The 20118-nt window shown below is 42.7% G+C and overlaps 1 protein-coding gene across 12 annotated transcripts in view; it reads left to right on the top strand.

Moving 5' to 3' along the window:
* Window positions 1–20118, top strand: part of ENOX1 (ecto-NOX disulfide-thiol exchanger 1) — a 680109-nt gene that overhangs the window by 48905 nt on the left and 611086 nt on the right. The window contains exon 2 of one of the 12 annotated variants that reach the window (XM_061434505.1): window positions 17777–17921. The exons of the other annotated variants lie outside the window; for them this stretch is intronic. The gene's annotated coding sequence lies outside the window, so the exon portion shown is untranslated. The remainder of the gene's footprint in view (window positions 1–17776; window positions 17922–20118) is intronic. 12 annotated transcript variants of the gene reach the window in all.

Here is a 20118-nt window from a genome sequence, read left to right as displayed (position 1 = left end):
GGTCAGGTAACAGGAAAAGGGACTGAGCAAATATAACCCAAGAGGAATCAGTTGCCATCTTGGTATGCCTATTAGACATTAACTGTCTTTATTATTTTTTTGAAACATCTCTAATGATATGCCATTAAAGGATTATTATTTGGAAGGCACTTCTTTTTGAAAAGCAGCAAATGAAAGCACTGTTTCTATTTAAATGTGGATGAGAGATGGACCATTTAAATAGAATGGGTTAATATTATCTTTACCAATTAACCTTTTTAATTGATAACTTAAGAACTAATTCCATTGTAATTCTATACATTGCACTAGAGAAAGGCAGTTAACCATAGAATGAATGTTTTTGGTGTAAGATCTTTTTGTTTTTTTCACTTAATGTCACAGAGCTTTTCCTTAAATTACTAGATTGTTTGACTGTAAAAACTACATTTTGTTATGTTGAAAAACTGATTAGAGATTCTTATATTTAAAAAACTATGATCTAGTTTATAAAATTCTTTTCCTCTAGGTTTTATCATATACTGTGTGCTCTTTGATCCTGGATAAAAAGGGCTTTTGAAAGTTTTCATATTACAAAATAAAAAATATGGCATTTCCAATGCTTTATAATATTTGGACAATACCATCTTATGAATAATAATATTTTCCTACACATTTTAATTCAAAAATCCTGAAGATTTTCAAGGGAACGAATTACAGTTATGGATGTAGGTTTAATTTAAAGTAAGAATTCTGCAGAAAATAAAAGAGGAAAATGGCCTAAAATCACAGCCCCTGTTCTGTCAGAATTGGTTCAAGTGAGGTTGATCCCCTGTGTGGGATGTGGGGCTGCATAAGAATTAGATCCCATATTATTAGTTCTATTTGCCATGTGAGGGCCCGTTGTGTGTTCAGTGAGATTGGCAAATTAGCTATACATGAATTTTAAATAATAAACGTCAAGGTATAGTCGCGATGTTCACAAATTACGCCTTGCTCAATAGCACTGGTATTTGTGAATACCAGGCCTTAAATCAGGTGGGCCTCTCTGGAAGGTCAGGCCTCGTCTCCTTCCTTGTTTGACTATGTTATTCTGCTGTGCACTGTTGATATATAAGTGCATTAACTAGGCGTTCTGGGCAACGTGTATAACTTGCACAGGTTTGGGTGGTGTCCTTGGTCAGTGAGATCAGTGCTGGGGAAGAGCTCCCATCTATCCAGAAGAACTCAGTGAAGATCTGAACCACACGGAAGAAGCATGTCATGCTCGGGAACGGGGAGCGTGGGAGACAGTGGAGCCTGTCAGCCTGTTCACGTGTTCAGTTCACTGCCGCTGCTGAGACAGGCAGAGATTTCCCAGAGATCGTTTGCTGGAGGAAATCTGCATCAGGCACCAGACGCATGCCCAGGCTGTCTGGTAGTTACCAGAAGAACTTCAGGATATGTGTCACAGTTGTTCAGTAGTTCTGTCGGACTCTTTTGCAACTCCATGAACTGTAGCCCTCCAGGCTCCTCTCTCTATGGAACTTCGCAGGCAAGAATACTGAAATGGGTTGCCATTTCCTCCTCCAGAGGATCTTCTCAAGCCAGGGAGCGAACCCGAATCTCCTGCATTAGCAGGTGGATTCTTTACCACTGAGCCAGCCCAGAAACCTCAAGATATGTAGACCCTCTGTTAATATTAATGACCAGTCAGGCCAGAATGGAGAAGGCAATGGCACCCTACTCCAGTACTCTTGCCTGGAAAATCCCATGGACGGAGGAGCCTGGTGGGCTGCAGTCCATGGGGTCGCTAAGAGTCGGACACGACTGAGTGAGTTCACTTTCACTTTTCACTTTCATGCGTTGGAGAAGGAAATGGCAACCCACTCCAGTGTTCTTGCCTGGAGAATCCCGGGGACGGGGAAGCCTGGTGGGCTGCCGTCTATGGGGTCATACAGAGTCGGACACGACTGAAGCGACTTAGCAGCAGAAGTAGCAGGAATATTTCTAGAAATTAAAAAAAAAAAAAAAAAGACATTTCCATCCAAATGAGTTGTTCAGTCAGTCTTAGGTAATTTTGACTTTAGAAAAAAAAAATTCTTAGTGACAGCATCTCTAAGACATAACCCAAGGTAAGCAAAGCACAGTGCTTCATTTGTTGAATATTTTTGATGATTTTCTTGCCCTCACTTGAGAAAATAAAAAATATTTGCAGTAAGGCTCTTGTCAGGTTGTTTGGCCTCCATTACCAATTAAAAGATCAATAAAGGCACTGTAGCAGAAGTTTCTACACACGTATAAATGTGTACGATCGAATCAATAGGTGCATTAAATGGTGTTCCCTGCAACCAAGCTGCCTGGGAGAGTGCAAAGTAGGCTTAAAAAAAAATCAATAAAAGGAGGAAAACGGAAGGAGTTAGTCCTGAAGATGGGTTTTGGTCGTCATTGTGTTTTGCTCACTTTTCCTTCTACTGCTGCCCTTTTATGGGAAATCTGAGGAAGCGTGGCATCTTCCCATCATTGTGCTGTGGTCAGTGCTGAATGGGAGGCCCGGGTTGTTTTAAGCCTTCACCTTGACCAGCCTTCTGGTCTGATGCGATCTGTGTGTGTTAACCGTCCTTAGCTTTTGACTTATTTTTCTCCGTGGCCTTTCGTCTTTCACATTTGATTTTTTTTGCTCCACATTTGCCTTTTTCATTCGCCTTCCTAATTCTCCGAGTACTTTGTGTGGTTGAAGAAGAGTGGTAATAAATATCACCTGTTTCAATTTGGTAAATACTGTAATGTGGTTTATTGATTACATTATTATTATTATTTTTTAACATGTAGCAGAAAGGACTTTTTTTTTAATGTCTGTTCAGAAAAGCCAAGTTGTAATTGTGATCTTTAAAGCCCCAACTGCTAGATTATTACCTTAAATGTCATGCTTTCTGATATGTTTAAACACTGAGAATTTTGATTAACACTTACTGTATAGGAATATCTTTTCCATTTTCCCAAATCCACTTTCCACTTAAAAATATTAAGAGTTTTTGCCTTTTTTTTTGTGGGCACAGAATTGGCTTTAACTGGGGCATCTAAAATGGTACCGATGAACCTATTTGCAGGCAGGAGTAGAGACACAGACGTCGAGGACTGACTTGTGGACCCAGCAGGGGAAGGAGAGGGTGGGGCAGACTGAGAGAGCAGTGCTGACATATGTAGGCTACCATGTAGAGGACAGACAGCAGGTGGGAGGTTGCTATATAACAGGTACGCCAGCCTGGTGCTCTGTATTGACCTGGTGGGAGGGGACTGGAGAGAGGGGACACACACACACACACACGTGTATATGTAAACATACACACGTGTATATGTAAATATATACACATGTGTATGTAAATATATACACACGTGTATATGTAAACACACACGTGTATATGTAAACACACGTGCATATGTAAATATATACACACATGTATATATAAATATACACACAAACACATATGCAAATACACACACACGTGTATATGTAAATATGTATACACACGTGTATATGTAAATATGTATACACACGTGTATATGTAAATACACACACACACACTTATGGCTGATTTGCATTGTTGTCTAGCAGAAACGGCACATCACTGTAAAGCAATTATCTTCCAACTTAAAAGAAACCAAAGCATATGTTTGAGGCTTTAAAAAACTCAAAAGGAGGGGGAAAAAAAAGGCACATTATGGAGAGACATCATCACCCCCCTGCAAAAAAAAAGACATCATCGCCCCACTCTTTGGAGATTGAGAAGCAGACAGACAGTAGTCTGGCACAAGGCCTGCCTAGGGTTGGCAGTGGAGTCCTCAAGATGTGTCTTGAGCGTGGTTTTTCTCGTCTGTAAAATTACAGGATGCGACCTCTAAAAGCATAACTGGCTCTTGTAGTGAGTTCTCTGCTTCTGTGTCTCTGGAGCTGTCCTCTGTCCTAATGAATACATCCCACATGCCTTTGTTCCACACAGAGCAAACTGGCATCCCCTTCATATCACACAGTATTACCGTCTCTTCAACACGAGTGCTCAGTCTTCCCGTTTGCTAGTGTTACACGCTGTGATCTCATTAAATAATCCAGGGCTGTCATCCTCTATGTGCTCATACCTGTGGCTGTTAAAACATCAGGTTGCTAGGGGCTCTTTAGAGCTGGGTGTTCTGAAGAAGCAAATGACAGGTGAGAAGTTGATTGCCGGATCTGCTTCATCGCCTGGTCCAGGATGAGTCCCCTGGGGATAGGAAGGCAGGGTGACCTCAGCAGTTTCCAAAGATTCTTTCAGGCTTGAAGGTGGCAGCTTGCAGCAAGTTTCTCTCTTAGTTACAGACACGAATTTCTAGTGTCAGGGGGTTTTATCCACTGGTATAGGTTATGGAGCTCCCCTGGTGGCCCAGGTGGTAAAGAATCTGCCGGCAATCTGGGAGACCTGGGTTCGATCCCTGAGCTGGGAAGATCTCCTGGAGAAGGGATCAGCTGCCCACTCCAGGATCCTTGTCTGGAGAATTCCATGGACAGCGGAGCCTGGTGAGTCGGAAACAGTTGGTCGGACACGACTGAGCGACTAACACTTGCGTAGGTTATGGAGGGAGCTTCTATGGGCTCGACTTAGACCCCTATCAGGATTAATTTTCATGAAGTCCTGCTTGGGAGGTAAAAGAAAGATGTGCCTTGTGGTAGCTTCCGAGGGTTGCCATAAGAAAGTGCCACAAACAGTATCACTTAAATCAACACAAATTTGTTGGCTCCTAGTTCTGAAGTCCGGAAGTCTGAAATTAAAGTTTTGGCAGGGCCATGCTCCCCCCACATCTCAGGTGCCAGGGCTGGGGGGTTGTGGCCCTTCCTTGTCCCTTCTTGGTTTCCGGCGGCTTGCTGGCAACAGCGGAAGGCAGACCTTGGCGCCCCTTAGCCTGGGTTGCGGCACTTCAGTCTCTGCCTTGGTCCTCAGGGGACACTTGTGTGTCAATATCTGTTCTCTTCTTCCTATAAAGGTATCTATCAGTCAGATCGGATTAGGACTCACCGTAATGGTCTCATCTTCACTTGATTACATCTATTTCCAAATAAGTTTGGATCCACAAATACTGGATTTGAGGCTTCAGTGTCCCATTTTGGGGGACACAGTTCCCCCCAACATAACCCTAAAGCTCTTTTTTTCCTTCCATGTCTAAGATGCAGGGAGCCTCTTGAGGGGTTGAACCTGCAGGTCAGCAATCTGAACGATGTGTTTAGAAAACAAGTCTCTGGTACAAAGAGAGATGAAAAAGCTTTTTAAAGGACATTGCTTTTGGTATATTGAGAAACTGGGTCTTGGTTTTACTTGGGAGCATTGAGACAAAGTCTAAGGATAAATTGCCACGTTGGATGTGGCTTACGTTAATGCCTTTTGATGCTTCCGACATGTTTGTAAAGCCCCGGATTCGTTTGTGCATAGAGGTTATTATCTTCCAGTTCTTTGTGTGGGAAATAACTGAGCTGATGCTGTTCTTCACATGTTTATGGGGCCTTTCACATAGCAATTACCACTTTGTCTTTTCTCTTGCTGTAGAAGGTATTTTATGTACCATTTATATAAAATACAGTGTTGTGTCTGTTTGTTACTGTTCCCCAATAAGAATCATATAAGATTATTTGTTGCTTAATCGCTAAGTCGTGTCTGACTCTTCGCAACCCCAGGGACTGCCCCACACTGGTTTCCCTGTCCTTCACTATCTCCCTGAGTTTGCTCAAACTCACGTCCATTTAATCAATAATGCTATTCAACCATCTCATCCTCTGTTGCCCGCTTCTCTTTGCTCTCAGTGTTTCCCAGCATCAGGGTCTTTTCCAGTGAATCGGCTTTTCACATCAGGTGGTCAAAGTATTGGAGCTTCAGCTTTGCCATCAGTCCTCCCAGTGAATATTCAGGGTTGATTTCCTTTAGGATTGACTTTGGATACGTAAAATCCTTATATTTTTATTCCCCATCGCCCATGATACATACACTTTTTGTGAGAAATGGGGCCTGAACATCCAGGTGGGAAGGCATGTCCTGGATAGAGTTTTACCCTCCACACCAGGGATGGAGGGAAGGTTCCAGGAAAGGGACTGATAACACTGAGCTGCCTCTTAGGACAGGCCTGGCCTCTCAGACACGGGCTGTCTTTTACTTTGTGCGTGTGCCCCTGAGCGATTAGTTGTAATTTGTGTCTGTGGTGTGAGCCGTCACCGTGTACAGCCTGGCCTCTGTCGCACCCGGAGCAGTCTGATGGGCAGGTGGAGAGCTTGCTTTGTCTTGCTTCCCTGGGGGGGACCGAAAGGCCAGAGAGAATGTGGTGAGTGAGCCCAAAGCGTTCATAGGTAGTGATGCCCAAATCGTGCTCCACTGTCTGAGCTTTTAGAATCTGCCAACTTAATGCTTGTGGGGATTCTCATTTAGGAAAATCTTGGAGCAAGGTTTAAGAGACATGTATCTTATTACTCTTTCACTTACTAGCACTTTGCCTTTTTTTCACTTTTTTTTTTAAACTCCATTCATTAGTTCTTCAGTATGGAGCAGATAGTTCACTTAAAAGCATGTTTTTAAATAGTAGGAGGCTGACAGGGCCTGATTCTTGATTTGGCATGTGTATTTCAGTGACTTGGTAGAAGATATAGCTAATTTTTATGAGGACAGAAGTGTATTCTAGAAGCCTAAGTTGTTTATGTGTGCTTGCTAAGTCGCTTCAGTCGTGTCTGGCTCTCTGCGACCCCTACGGCCCGCCAGGCTCCTCTGTCCATGGGATTCTCCAGGCAAGAATACTGGAGTGGGTCACCATGTCCACCTCCAGGGGATCTTCCTGACCCCGGGGTTCGAACCCAAGTCTCTTATGTCTCCTGCAGGTGGGTTCTTTACCACTAGCACCACTTGGGAAGCCCTGGATTGTTTATACATCAATTTCAAATGGTCTTTGGTTAAAAGGAATTGAGGGTGCATACATAAAAATAACTATGGTGTATCTCTTCATCCCATATTCCTGTCTTGCCCCTCTCTGCTTCTCTCTACCTGTTAGTAACCACTAGTTTGTTTTATAACCACTAGTTTGGTTTTTTGTTTGAGAAGGAAATGGCAACCCACTCCAGTGTTCTTGCCTGGAGAATCCCAGGGACGGGGGAGCCTCGTGGGCTGCCATCTATGGGGTCGCACAAACACGACTGAATCGACTTAGCAGCAGCAGCAGTTTGTTTTCTCTGTCTGTGAGTCTGTCTGTTCTATTCCGTTACATACATTCGTTTTACTTTTTAGATTCCATATGTAAGTGATAATATGGAGTATTTGTTTTTCTCTGACTTACTTCCCTGGGTGTAATATCCTCTAGGTCCATCCATATTGTTGCAAATGACAAAATTTGATTTTTTATGTTAAGTAATATCCCATGTGCGTATATCCCACATCTTCTTTATCCATTCATCTGTCGGTAGACTCTCAGGTTACATCCATCTCTTGTCTGTTGTAAGCAGTGCGACTGTGAACATTGAGGTACATGTGTGGAATAGATAAGCAACAAGGATCCTTGCATAGAACAAGGAAATATAGACTTTACTTTTAATAACTTTAAATGGAGTATAATTAATCTATAAAAATATTGAATCATATGTCATATACCTATAGCTAATATACTATAAATCAACTATACTTCAATTTAAAAAAAAGAGGATAAATGCGGTGTGTGATAAATCTAGGTTCAGTGTATTTTCTGTCATCAGATACTTTTAAGGAGTACATGTGTACTTAGTCATTCAGTTGTGTCTGACTCTCTGTGATTCTATGGACTGTAGCCTGCCAGGTTCCTCTATCCATGGAATTTTCCAGGTAAAAATACTGGAGTGGGTTTCCATTTCCTCCTCCAGGAGATCTTCCAGATTCAGGGATCAAACCTTTGATCTCCTGAATTGGCAGGTGGATTCTTTACCACTGCCCGACCTGGGATGCCTAGTCATAAAGGGAAGACAAAAGAGAGAAGAGTCAGTCATAAAACAGGAATGAGTCCCTGGAATTCATCTGATCCATCTGGTGTCTCTTGACAGGTCTGCCATTGGCTTCGTGAGGCTGAATCAACCACACGTATGCTGTTTTTAAGGGTTGGCTGAGTAGGGGCAGGAGGAGGGGGTATCAGATAGGGCTTGGTGATGTCTTTTCAGTTATACTCACATTACAGATGCCTCCTATAAGGTTGGAAGTGATTTTTGATTCTCTTAATATTGATTTTATTTTTCTTTCCCTTTTCCTCCTTTGCTTGGGATAAAATGTTAATTAACTTTAACCTGTGAAACTTGTGTGGCTCATATTGTGTTTTTAATTTACATTTCAAGCCCATGGGTCAAGCTCTGTTCTTTCCTCTGCAGAGCCAAGGACCCCAATGGCAGAAGTGTTTATTTTTATTATGTATTATAATAATCATGATGTTCTGCTAAAATACTATGCTGATTGCCTTCACTCAGAAGTGATAGCTTTAGTCCTTTTTTAACTGAAAAGTATTTTATTTTGCTTTAAGCTGGTTAGACGGTGATTTCATCAGGAAGAGTAAGCTGGATACTAAATTGAAAGGTAGTTGGAATGCATTTTTGAATTATGTTGGTTATTCTGAGCCAAAAGCAGTTACACCTTCAATGTAAAGTATGTTTTAATCATTTTAAATCTCCTCTCACTCCAGAATGGCTAAATGGGTTTTTTTTTCCCCCTCAAATTATTCCCAAAGAAAGAAAAAAAAAAATAGGACTGGGACCAAGCTTAAATAAGTTTGGCTGAGGAAGGGAGTTATGATTGAGTGAAAACAGGTGGCTCTAATATTCTGCCTAGAAATATCCTCAACACAAACTTTGAAAAAATTGTAAACTCTGTCATTTCTTATAGAAGGCTCCATCCATGAAAAGTGACAGAGAACTGGGGCACACGTCAGAATAATTCAGTCCAAAAAGCTCTTTATGAAGCATCTCAACAGATAAAACTTCATTAGTTAAGACTAGCTTGGAAAGGCCAGCCAGGTTAGTGACGTTTATATTGGAGTTCTCTCTTGTGTATGGCAAATTGATATGACTTACCATGGCTCTTACCTAGAGCTTGGCCATGGTTCTTAGAGGTGGGCGGGAACTCAGGGACAAGGTCGGGTGAGTGGGTCTGTGCTTGTCATGGCTGCTTATGGTGTGGGCATGTCCTTGGTCGCCTCTTACGTAATCGGCACGGTGCTCGGAACTTGGTTGTTGCTGTTGTTCATTTGCTAAGTCATGGCCAACTCTCCGTGACGTCACGGACTGCAGCACACCAGGCTCCCCTTCCTTCGCTGTCTCCTGGAGTTTGCTCAGATTCATATCCATTGAGTCAGTGGTGCTATCTAACCATCTCATCTTCAGCTGCCCGCTTCTGCTTTCGCCTTCAATCTTTCCCAGCATCAGGGTTTTTTCCAGTGAGTCGGCTCTTCATATCAAGTGGCCAAAGTATGGGAGCTTCAGCTTCATGATCAGTCCTCACACTGAGTATTAGGGTTTTTTTCCTTTAGGACTGACTGGTTTGATCTCCTCACTGTCCAAGGGACTCTCAAGAGTCTTCTCTAACACCACAGTTCAAAAGCATCAATTCTTTGACACTCAGCCTTCTTTATGGTCCAATTCTCACATCTGTACATGACTATTGGAAAAACTATAGCTTTAACTATACAGACCTTTATCACAAAGTAATGTCTCTGCTTTTTAATATGCTGTCTAGGTTGGTCATAGTTTTCCTTTCAAGAAGCAAGTGCCTTTTAATTTCATGGCTGCAGTCATCATTCCCAGTGATGTTGGAGCCCAGGAAAATAAAATCTGTCATTGTGTCCACTTTTTCCCCATCTATTTGCCATAAAGTGATGGGACCCGATGCCATGATCTCAGTTTTTTGAATGTTGAGTTTTAAGCCAGCTTTTTCACTCTCTTCTTTCACCCTCGTTAAGAGGCTCTTTACTTCCTCTTCACTTTCTGCCATTAAAGTGGCATCATCCACATATCTGAGGTTGTTGATATTTCTCCCTGAAATCTTGATTCCAGCTTGTAATTTATCCAGCTCAGCTTTTTGCATGATGTACTCTGCATAAGTTAAATAAGCAGGGTGACAGTATACAGAGGTACTACATTGCTTCTGCCCTCAAGGACGAGACACACCCTCAAGGAAGAGTAAGGGGACTTCCCTGGTGGTCCTGTGGTTAAGACTTCGCCTTCCAGTGCTTGGGGTGCAGGTTTGATTCCTGGTCAGTGAGCTAAGGTCCTATATAACTCTTAGCCAGCAAACCAAAACACAAAACAGGAGCAATATAGTAACTAGGGCTTCCCTGGTGGCTCAGTGGTAAAGAATCCATCTGCCAGTGCAGGAGACCCAGGTTTGATCTCTGGGTCAGGAAGATCCCCTGGAGGAGGAAATGGCAACCCACTATAGTATTCTTTTTTTTGTTGTTCCTATTTCACATATGGCAATATACGTTTCAGTGCTATTCTCTCAAATCATCCCACCCTTGCCTTTTCCCACAGAGTCCAAAAGTCTGTTCTTTACATCTGTGTCTCTTTTGCTGTCTTGCGTATAGGGTCATCATCACCATCTTTCTAAATTCCATATATATGTGTTAATACACTGTAATATATATACTGTTAATATACTGGCGTTTCTCTTTCTGACTTACTTCACTCTGTATAGTAGGCTCCAGTTTCATTCAACTCATTAAAACTGATTCAAATGTATTCTTTTTAATAGTTGAGTAATACTCCATTGTGTATATGTACCACAGCTTTCTTGTCCATTCGTCTGCTGATGGACATCTAGGTTGCTTCCATGTCCTGGCTATTATAAACAGTGCTGCAATGAACATTGGGGTACACGTGTCTCTTTCAGTTCTGGTTTCCTCGATGTGTATGCCCAGCAGTGGGATTGCTGGGTCATATGGCAGTTCTATTTCCAGTTTTTTAAGGAATCTCCACACTGTTCTCCACAGTGGCTGTACTAGTTTGCATTCCCACCAACAGTGTAAGAGGGTTCCCTTTGCTCCACACCCTCTCCAGCATGTATTGTTTGTAGACTTTTGGATCGCAGCCATTCTGACCAGCGTGAGATGGTACCTCAGTGTGGTTTTGATTTGTCTTTCTCTGATAATGAGTGATGTTGAGTGATTTTCATGTGTTTGTTAGCCATCTGTATGTCTTTTTTGGAGAAATGTCTGTTTACTTCTTTGGCCCATTTTTTGATTGGGTTGTTTATTTTTTTGGTATTGAGCTGCATGATCTGCTAGTGTATTTTTGAGATTAATTCTTTGTCAGTTGCTTTGTTTGCTATTATTTTCTCCCATTCTGAAGGCTGTCTTTTCACCTTGCTTAAAGTTTGCTTCATTGAGCAAAAGCTTTTAAGTTTAATTAGATCCCATTTGTTTATTTTTGCTTTTATTTCCATTACTCTGGGAGGTGGGTCATAGAGGATCCTGCTGTGATTTATGTCAGAGGGTGTTCTGCCTATGTTTTCCTCTAGGAGTTTTATAGTTTCTGGTCTTACATTTAGATCTTTAATCCATTTTGAGTTTATTTTTGTGTATGGTGTTAGAAAGTGTTCTAGTTTCATTCTTTTACAGGCATTTGACCAGTTTTCCCAGCACCATTTGTTAAAGAGATTGTCTTTTCTCCATTGTATATTTTTGCCTTCTTTATCAAAGATAAGGTGTCCATAGGTATGTGGATTTATCTCTGGGCTTTCTGTTTTGTTCCATTCATCTATATTTCTGCCTCTGTGCCAGTACCATACTGTCTTGATGACTGTAGCTTTGTAGTGTAGTCTGAAGTCAGGCACATTGATTCCTCTAGTTCCATTCTTCTTTCTCAAGATTGCTTTGGCTATTCGAGGATTTTTTGTATTTCCATACAAATTGCAAAATTGTTTGTTCTAGTTCTGTGAAAAATACCGTTGGTAGCTTGATAGGGATTGCATTGAATCTATAGATTGCTTTGGGTAGTATACTAATTTTCCCACTCTAGTATTCTTGCCTGGCAAATCCCATGGACAGAGGAGCCTGGCAGGCTGCAGTCCATGGGGTCACAAAGAATCAGTCAGACATGACTGAGCAACTAACATTTTTACTTTCACGTCTAAAAAAGTTATTTATTTTAATTATAAGATAATTACTTTTTCCCACAGTAACCAATTCAGTGAAGACTTTAGAAATGGTCCAGATTTAAAAACACTTAAAAATAAATATATCAGCTATACTTCAGTTTAAAATAAATATATAAGTAAGAGTGAGGCAGCCTATGAAGGTAGCAGGTTACAGAGTATCACAGAAGTACTGGGAATGGATCGCCAGACTCGCTGGGGCCAGGGAAGGCTTCCTGGAGGAGAGGGTGCCTGAGCTGAATACTTTAGGGTGAAGCTGAGGATGAGGGAACAGCATGGACAGAAGTACCAAGGTCAGAAATAACTCAGGCACAGCAGGAAGTCAGGAGCAGTTTCCAGACCACGTGAAGTACGGGCCCCTGATGGTGAGGCTGGGCGTTGGGCAGAGGCTACATGGGAGCCTGAGTTAGGGAGTTTGGGCTTTGGCCTCTAGATGATACGGTGCTGATGAAGGGTTTTGATTACAGATGTGATGGAGACAGGGTTTCCCAGGGGGCGCTAGTGGTGAAGAACCTGCCTGCCCATGCAGGAGGCGTTAGAGACTCAGGTTCAGTCCCTGGGTCAGGAGGATCCCCTGGAGAGTGAGCTGGCAACCCACTCCAGAAGTCTCGCCTGGAGAATCCCATGGACAGAGGAGCCTGGCGGGCTACAGGGTTGCGAAGAGTCAGACACGACTGAAGTGACTGAGCACACACACTTGATGGAGTCGGTTTTGTGTTTCACCAGGTTCTCTGGGGATGGGTTTGAGGGTGGAACATGGCCAGAGGCATGCACACTATTTAAAGGGAGATTTTTGGGGGTTATCCAGGCTAAAAGGGAGAATTGGAATCTTGTTGGTAAAAGCAGCCCAGCTTGGAGTTTAACTGGATGGAAGGTTCTGAGGGCAACGGTGGAAACTAGAATGAGTCTGAGATTTCTTCTTTGGGCAGCTAGAGGAGTGCTGGCATCTACAGAGGAAACTGGGAGCAGAAGTGGAGGATCAGGTTTATGGAGAAGGAAGAGGCAAGGCCCGATTTGATGTTCCATGGGACAGGAACAGTTTCTCTGCTGCACGGCCAGCCCTGGAGAGTCCACTCTTCTCTCCTTTTGTCTCCCTGTTTTTTTTTTTTTTTTTTTTTCCTTTCTTTTCTTCTCTTTGCTTCAGAAGTGTTTAAGGTGGCTAACTCTAGTTATCAATTTTGGATCCATTAGCATACAGCTCTTCCCTGATGGATCAGCAGGTAAAGAATCCGCCTGCAATGCAGGAGACAGAAGAGACACGGGTTCAATCCCTGGGTCAGGAAGATCCCCTGAAAAAGGAAAATGGCAACCCACACCAGTATTCTTGCTTGGAAAATCCTATGGACAGAGGAAATTGGTGGGCTACAGTCCAAAGGGTTGCAAAGAATTGGGCATGACTGAGTGAGTAAACACATGGCATACGGATGGTAGGTAAAATTGTGAGAGTGGAAAAGATTCCCTACTCCCGTGGATAGAGGGGACCGCAAATTCAGGGAAGGGGAGGGACTTCCCTGGTGGTCTAGTGGCTAAGACCCTGTACTCCCACTGCAGGAGGCCCAGGTTCAGTCCCTTTTGGGGGAACTGGACCCCACATCCTACTACTAAAGAGAAAAATAAAAAAGGATCCCCCATGCCACAACTAAGAATGAATAAAGCTGAGAGAGGGACTCAGGTTTGCGTTGGAAGGTAACTGGGTGCACAGCTTACCTGACCAAAGAAAGGGCAGAAACTTGCTCTCCACCCTCCTCTCCCAGGCACTCAGGTTCTTGGTATCCACACACCTCCAGCTGCTGTTTACGAACTTAGGCAAACCATTTTGTAAATATGTATGATTGGGTTGCAAATATGTAGTCCATTTTCTACCTTCTACTTATGTTTTATAGAACATTGATTAGTGACATGTAACCCCAAGAAGAGGCTTCCCAGGTGGCACTAGTCATAAAGAACCCACTTGCCAATGCAGGTGTTGTAAAAGATGCAGGTTCGATCCCTGGGTTGGGAAGATCCCCTGGAGGAGAGCATGGAAACCCACCCCAGTATTCTTGCCTAGAGAATCCCATGGACAGAGGAGCCTGGCGGGCTACAGTTCATAAGGTTACAAAGAGTCAGACACGACTAGGCAACTTAGCACACATGCAGCCCCGAGGAGTTTTAGTGGCCAGGTAAGTCTTGGGAAATATGGCTCACTGTATCTCTCGCTTAGCAATTCCCACTGCGTCTCACATTCTGCAGCAAGTTCTGCTGTGAGCAAATGTGTTGAAGTTTTTCTTTTTATCCCCCTTAACCCAGTACTCATGTTCTCAAACGAATGTATTAAATTCTTATTTTACTCAGCCTCTGTTACCATCCCAGAGAGCCCTTGATCTCAGTGCACTTTATGGGAAAAAATGATGCATTTGCCCAAGCTCTCCAGATGTCCACTGAAGGGACAGAGTGTTAAATGCTGGAGAGATGAGCCACTACACTAGACCCAGATGGATGTCGCCACCTCATGAAGTCTTGCGATCTAAGATGGCCTGGCAAATAGCTACAGGAAGAAATAAGCAAAATGCTTTTGACCCCCTCAAAGTCTTTAACTTGACAAATGATACTAGTTTGTTCAGACTGTATTTTGTCATTGTTGTTCAGTCGCTGAGTCATGTCCGACTCTTTGCAACCCCATGAACTGCAGCACGCCAGGCCTCCCTGTCCTTTGCTATCTCCTGGAGTTTGCCCAAGTTCATATCCATTGAGTCGGTGATACCATCCAACCATCTCATCCTCTGTCGCCCCCTTCTCCTCTTGCCCTCAGTCTTTCCCAGCATCAGGGTCTTTCCCAGTGAGTCAGCCATTCGCATCAGGTGGCCAAAATATTGGAGCTTCAGCTTTAGTGTTAGTCCTTCCAATGAGTATTCAGGGTTAATTTCCCTTAGGATTGTATTTAATTCCACATTAAGCAATAGCATTGAACTGAAACTTACGAATTTGAGGTTTTCCCTTTTTTCTTTTATTCTGAGGACTACCCGAGGAAAAGAATGTGCTCTTGACTCGTGAAATCCAGTCTGGTTTGATTCATAGGTCTCTTGCCCCATCCCCACCTCATTTTTGTCTCTTCATACCTCTTCAAGGAAGAAGAAAAAAAAGATCAAAAGAAAAAAGTAAAGGGAAATAAAAGGAGGGGAAATTGGTTTTATGAAAGCCCAAGGGGTACTAAATTCGCACAGCTGGTTGCAGGGCCTTGACTATTTTAGACTATTGTACATTTCCTGTGATAGAAAGGAGGCTAACCGGGGGCTTTTGTTTTAAATCTAGAATGATTTCTTGCTGTGGATTGGTGATACTAGTGTCTATACCAGATGTGCAAAAATGCCTAATTTGTACCTACAGCTTACCTGAAAATTTGTTTTTCTTTAAAATGAAAGAATTTCTTTAAAATGAAAGAATCAGTAATCAAATGCCTAATAGTAAGGGTAATGATTTTAGCATTAAACAAACCTTCAAAATTGATACTGTTTTTCAGATGGCTCCGTACATTTGATTAAAGGGTGGGGTGGGGAGGAGGGGGAGGGAGGCTGTTGAATCCTGCCTTTCCCTTGGCTGTGCCGAACAGCGTTTAATTCAGATCAGCGCTTCTGCACACTTCTGCCTGGTCTCTTCTCCCTCCCCTCTTCCTCCGCGGCAGCCACACGTGGACTCCACCACCATCTTTCACCGTCCCTGTGGTGAGCCCCCTGACTTCAGGGAACCCCATGCCTAACACAAACTTTCTAGAACCACTGTTTAATGACAGTCTACTTAGGTTGCCTGCCAGCCAAGGATAGAAAAGGACGTAGATTGAAGTAATTTTAATTTACATCTACATTGTCTACCAAGAGTGAGGGAAGCAAAATTCTGGGGCTTCCGTGGTGGCTCAGATGGTATAGAATCCACCTGCAGTGCTCGAGACCTGGGTTCGATCCCTGGGTAAGGAAGATCCCCTCAAGAAGGAAATAGCAGCCCACTCCAGTATTCTTGCCTGGAGATTTCCATGGACAGGGGAGACTGGTGGGCCACAGTCCATGGGGTCGCAAAGCTAGCCATGAACACACTTGCAAAGCAGGACCTGTACTGGTTGTGTGTGTGCAGGGGGATGATTGCTGGATCTGAAGGTGGGTGTTACTCCTTTACTTCCATCCAGTTGAACATGTGTAGTGAGAAATTAGCCACAGAATGATCATAAAAAGCCGTGTAACTTGAGTTTGTTAAAGTAGCTGGTGAGAACATACTGTGGAGCACAGGGAGCCCAGTGTGATGCTCTGTGATGACCTGGAGGGAGGGGATATATGTGTCATTATGGCTGATTCGCTTTGTTGTATGGCAGAAACCAGCACAACATTGTCAAGATTAACGACAGCAACAACACAAAGTGCTCTGGGGGACTTCAGCCTGTACTCTGGAGTCTGAGATGGCAAGAAGGACCCCAGGAAAGAGATGGGGTGTCAGTATCAGTAGTCGTGTATGGCTGTAGGAATTGGACCATAAAGAAGGCTGAGAGCCAAAGAGTAGATGCTTTAGAACTGTGGTGCTGGAGAAGACTCTGGAGGGTCCCTTGGACAGCGAGGAGGTCAAACTCGTCAAGGCTAAAGGAAGTCAAGCGTGAGTATTCATTGGAAGGACTGATGCTGAAGCTGAAGCACCAATCCTTTGGCCACCTGATGTGAAGAGCCAGCTCACTAGAAGAGACTCTGATGCTGGGAAAGATTGAGGGCAGTAGGAGAAAGGGGCGACAGAGGATGAGATGGTTGGATGGCATTGCCAACTCAATGGATGCTGCTGCTGCTGCTGCTAAGTCACTTCAGTCGTGTCTGACTCTTCGCGACCCCATGGATGGCAGCCTACCAGGCTCCTCCGTCTGTGGGATTTTCCAGGCAAGAGTACTGGAGGGGGTTGCCATTGCCTTCTCTGCAGTGCACATGAGTTTGAGCAAACTCCGGGAGATAGTGAAGGACAGGGAATCCTGGTGTGCTGCAGTTCGTGGGGTTGCAAAGAGTCAGATACAACTTAGTGACTCAACAGCAACAACAACCAACATTTGCACAGAGGAAAGAAAGGACTGAGACAATATTCAGGATGTTCTTGGTGTAAGACTTTGCCCTTGAGGCCAAAGTTCCAATGCTTTTGCCTAAAAGAAGCAATATGTTTTCTTTAGTCTCTTTGGAGCTGAATTCTGACCAGAGGAGAATTTCTACTTCCTCCATTAAGGCTGGTCTTCGCCTTGTCCTTGATTGTTTAAAGCATAAGAATATTTTTTGGGGGCGGATTCTAGTGTTCGCTAGTAGTTCATTTTTTAATCTCATGCGGATGATGGGATGGTCACTGGATGAGTAAAGTTGGAACCGTGAGTTGCATAATGAAAGGTAGAGTTAAAAGCTTGAGATCTTCTCTGTCCTTCTGTGTGTGCCTTTCTGTGGTTTTACATTTTTTTTTCAGTTGCATGACCATTTTTTTTCCGTTCCCTTGTTGTGTAAATACGTGGCTTGCTTTGAAAACTAATATGTCATCATGCCCTCTTTGGATCATGTCTGGTTACCAAAAAAGTTAGGAGCATCAAAACTATCTTTAAGTGGCTCATAGGTGGCCCGGAGCAGAAGGTGGCTGTAAAAATATGCAGCAACAGTGACCAGCAGTTACTGCTCCTGCAGACATTTCTTACTGGTGGAAAGTAAACCTGACCTTGGAGACAAAGAGTCTGGCCTGGTCTCAGGGAGAGAAGCGTGACTTTGACTGCCGATGTGTTAGCTCTTCTGATTGGGACACGTCAGAGCAAGAGAAGAGCATCTCTAGTTGGTGAGCCTCCATATACTTCACTTATTATTACTATTATCATTTATATGTTTTATTTATTTATTTTTTTAATTTTATTTTTAAACTTTACATAATTGTATTAGTTTTGCCAAATATCAAAATGAATCCGCCACAGGTATACATGTGTTCCCCATCCTGAACCCTCCTCCCTCCCCATACCATCCCTCTGGGTCGTCCCAGTGCACCAGCCCCAAGCATCCAGTATCGTGCATCGAACCTGGACTGGCAACTCGTTTCTTACATGATATTTTACATGTTCATCACGGGGCTTTCCTGATGGCTCAGTGGCAAAGGATCCACCTGCAGTGCAGGAGACGAGAGAGACCCAGATTTGAGCCCTGGGTCAGGAAGATCCCCTGAAGGAGGAAATGGCAACCCTCTCCAGTATTCTTGCCTGGAAACCCCCATGGACAGAGGAGCCTGGTGGGCTACAGTCCAAAGGGTTCCAAAGAGTTGGACAGGACTTAGGGACTGAGCACAGCACTGCATACACAGTGTTTTAGTTTGATGCCTGTATGTAGTGCCAGGCGATCACTGTCATCAGTCTAGTTGCTGTTCATCACAACACAGCTTTCCTCCTATCCCAGTTTTTACCCACAGCCAGCCCCTTCCCCTCTGGCAACCAGTAACCTGATCTCTGTACCTGTACATGATCTCTGTACCTGATCTCTTCTTTTCTTTTGTTTGTTAATGTGTTTTTTTGTTGTTGTTGTTAGATTTCACATATGAATGAAATCACATGGTATTTGTCTTTCTCTGTGTGACTTATTTCATATAGCATACCTTTGTCCAGGTTATCGCAAATGTCAGGGTTTCGTTCTTTTTACGGCTAAGTAATATTCCATTGTGTCCATGTCTGTCTCACATTTTCTTTATCCATTTGTCTGTTGATGGGCACTCAGGTTATTTCCATATATCGGTTACTGTAAATAATGCTGCAGTGAGCATAGGGGTGCAGATATCGTTTTGAGTTAATGTTTACATATTCTTTGGGTAGATACATTGGCCATGTGGTAGTTCTAGTCTTAATGTTTTTGATGATCCTCCATACTGTTTTCCAGTGGCTGTATCAATATACAGTCACACCAGTGGTGTATGATGGGTCCCTTTTCTCCACATTATTTTGTTATTGTCTTCTTGATAATAACCATTTTAGCAGGTGTGATCTCATTGTAGTTTTGATTTGCATTTTCCTTATAATTAGTGATGTGGAATACCTTTTCCTCTGCCTGTTGTTCATCCATAGGTCTTCTTTGGAAATATGTGTATTCAAATCCCCTGCCTGTTTTTAATGTGGTTTTAGTTTTTTTTACTGTTGAGTTATATGAGTTCTTCACATATGTTGGATATTAACCCCATACTGGATATATAGTTTGAGAATTTCTTCTCACATTCCATAGTTTCCTTTTCATTTTGATATCTTCCTTCACTGTGCAGAAGCTTTTTAGTTTGATATAGTACTATTTGTTTTTGTTTCCCTGGTCCTCAGAGTTAGATCCACAAAAGCATCACTAAGGTTGATGACAGTGAGGTTACTACCTATGTTTTCTTCTGACACCTGTGGTTTCAGGTCTTACATTGAAGTGTTTCATTTTGAGTTAATTTTTGTGCATGGTATATGATAGTGGTCTAGATTCATTTTTTGCATGTGGCTGTCCACTTTTCCCAGAACTATATTTTGAAGAAACTATCCATTCTTCATTATATGTTCTTTGCTCTTTTATCATAAATCCTTTGTCCATATATGTGTGAGTTTATTTCTGGGCTCTAAATTCTGTTCCACTGATCTGTATGTCCACTTTTGTGCTAGTACTATACTATTTTCATTATCATAGTTTTGTGCTATGGTTTGAAATCAGGAAATGTGACTTCAGATTTGTTCTTTCTTAAATAGTTTTGACTATTTGGGGTCATTGGCATTTCCATACAAATTTTAGAATTATGTGTTTTAGTTTTGTGGAATATGCCATTAGATTTTTGATATGGATTGTATTGGATTGCTTTGTTTTGGGTACTAGGGACATTTTAACAATATTCTTTCAGTCCATGAACATAGAACATCTTTCCATTTATTTGTATCTTCTTCAGTTTCTATCATCAGTGTCTTACAGTTTTCAAAGTATATGTCCTTCACCTCCTTGGTTAAATTTATTCCCAGATATTTTATTCTTTTCAATGT

This window comes from Bos javanicus, chromosome 12 (assembly GCF_032452875.1).
Source record: "Bos javanicus breed banteng chromosome 12, ARS-OSU_banteng_1.0, whole genome shotgun sequence".
Lineage (NCBI taxonomy): Eukaryota > Metazoa > Chordata > Mammalia > Artiodactyla > Bovidae > Bos > Bos javanicus.
Note: the sequence above shows the minus strand (reverse complement) of the source record. Positions and strands in the feature narration are given on the sequence as shown.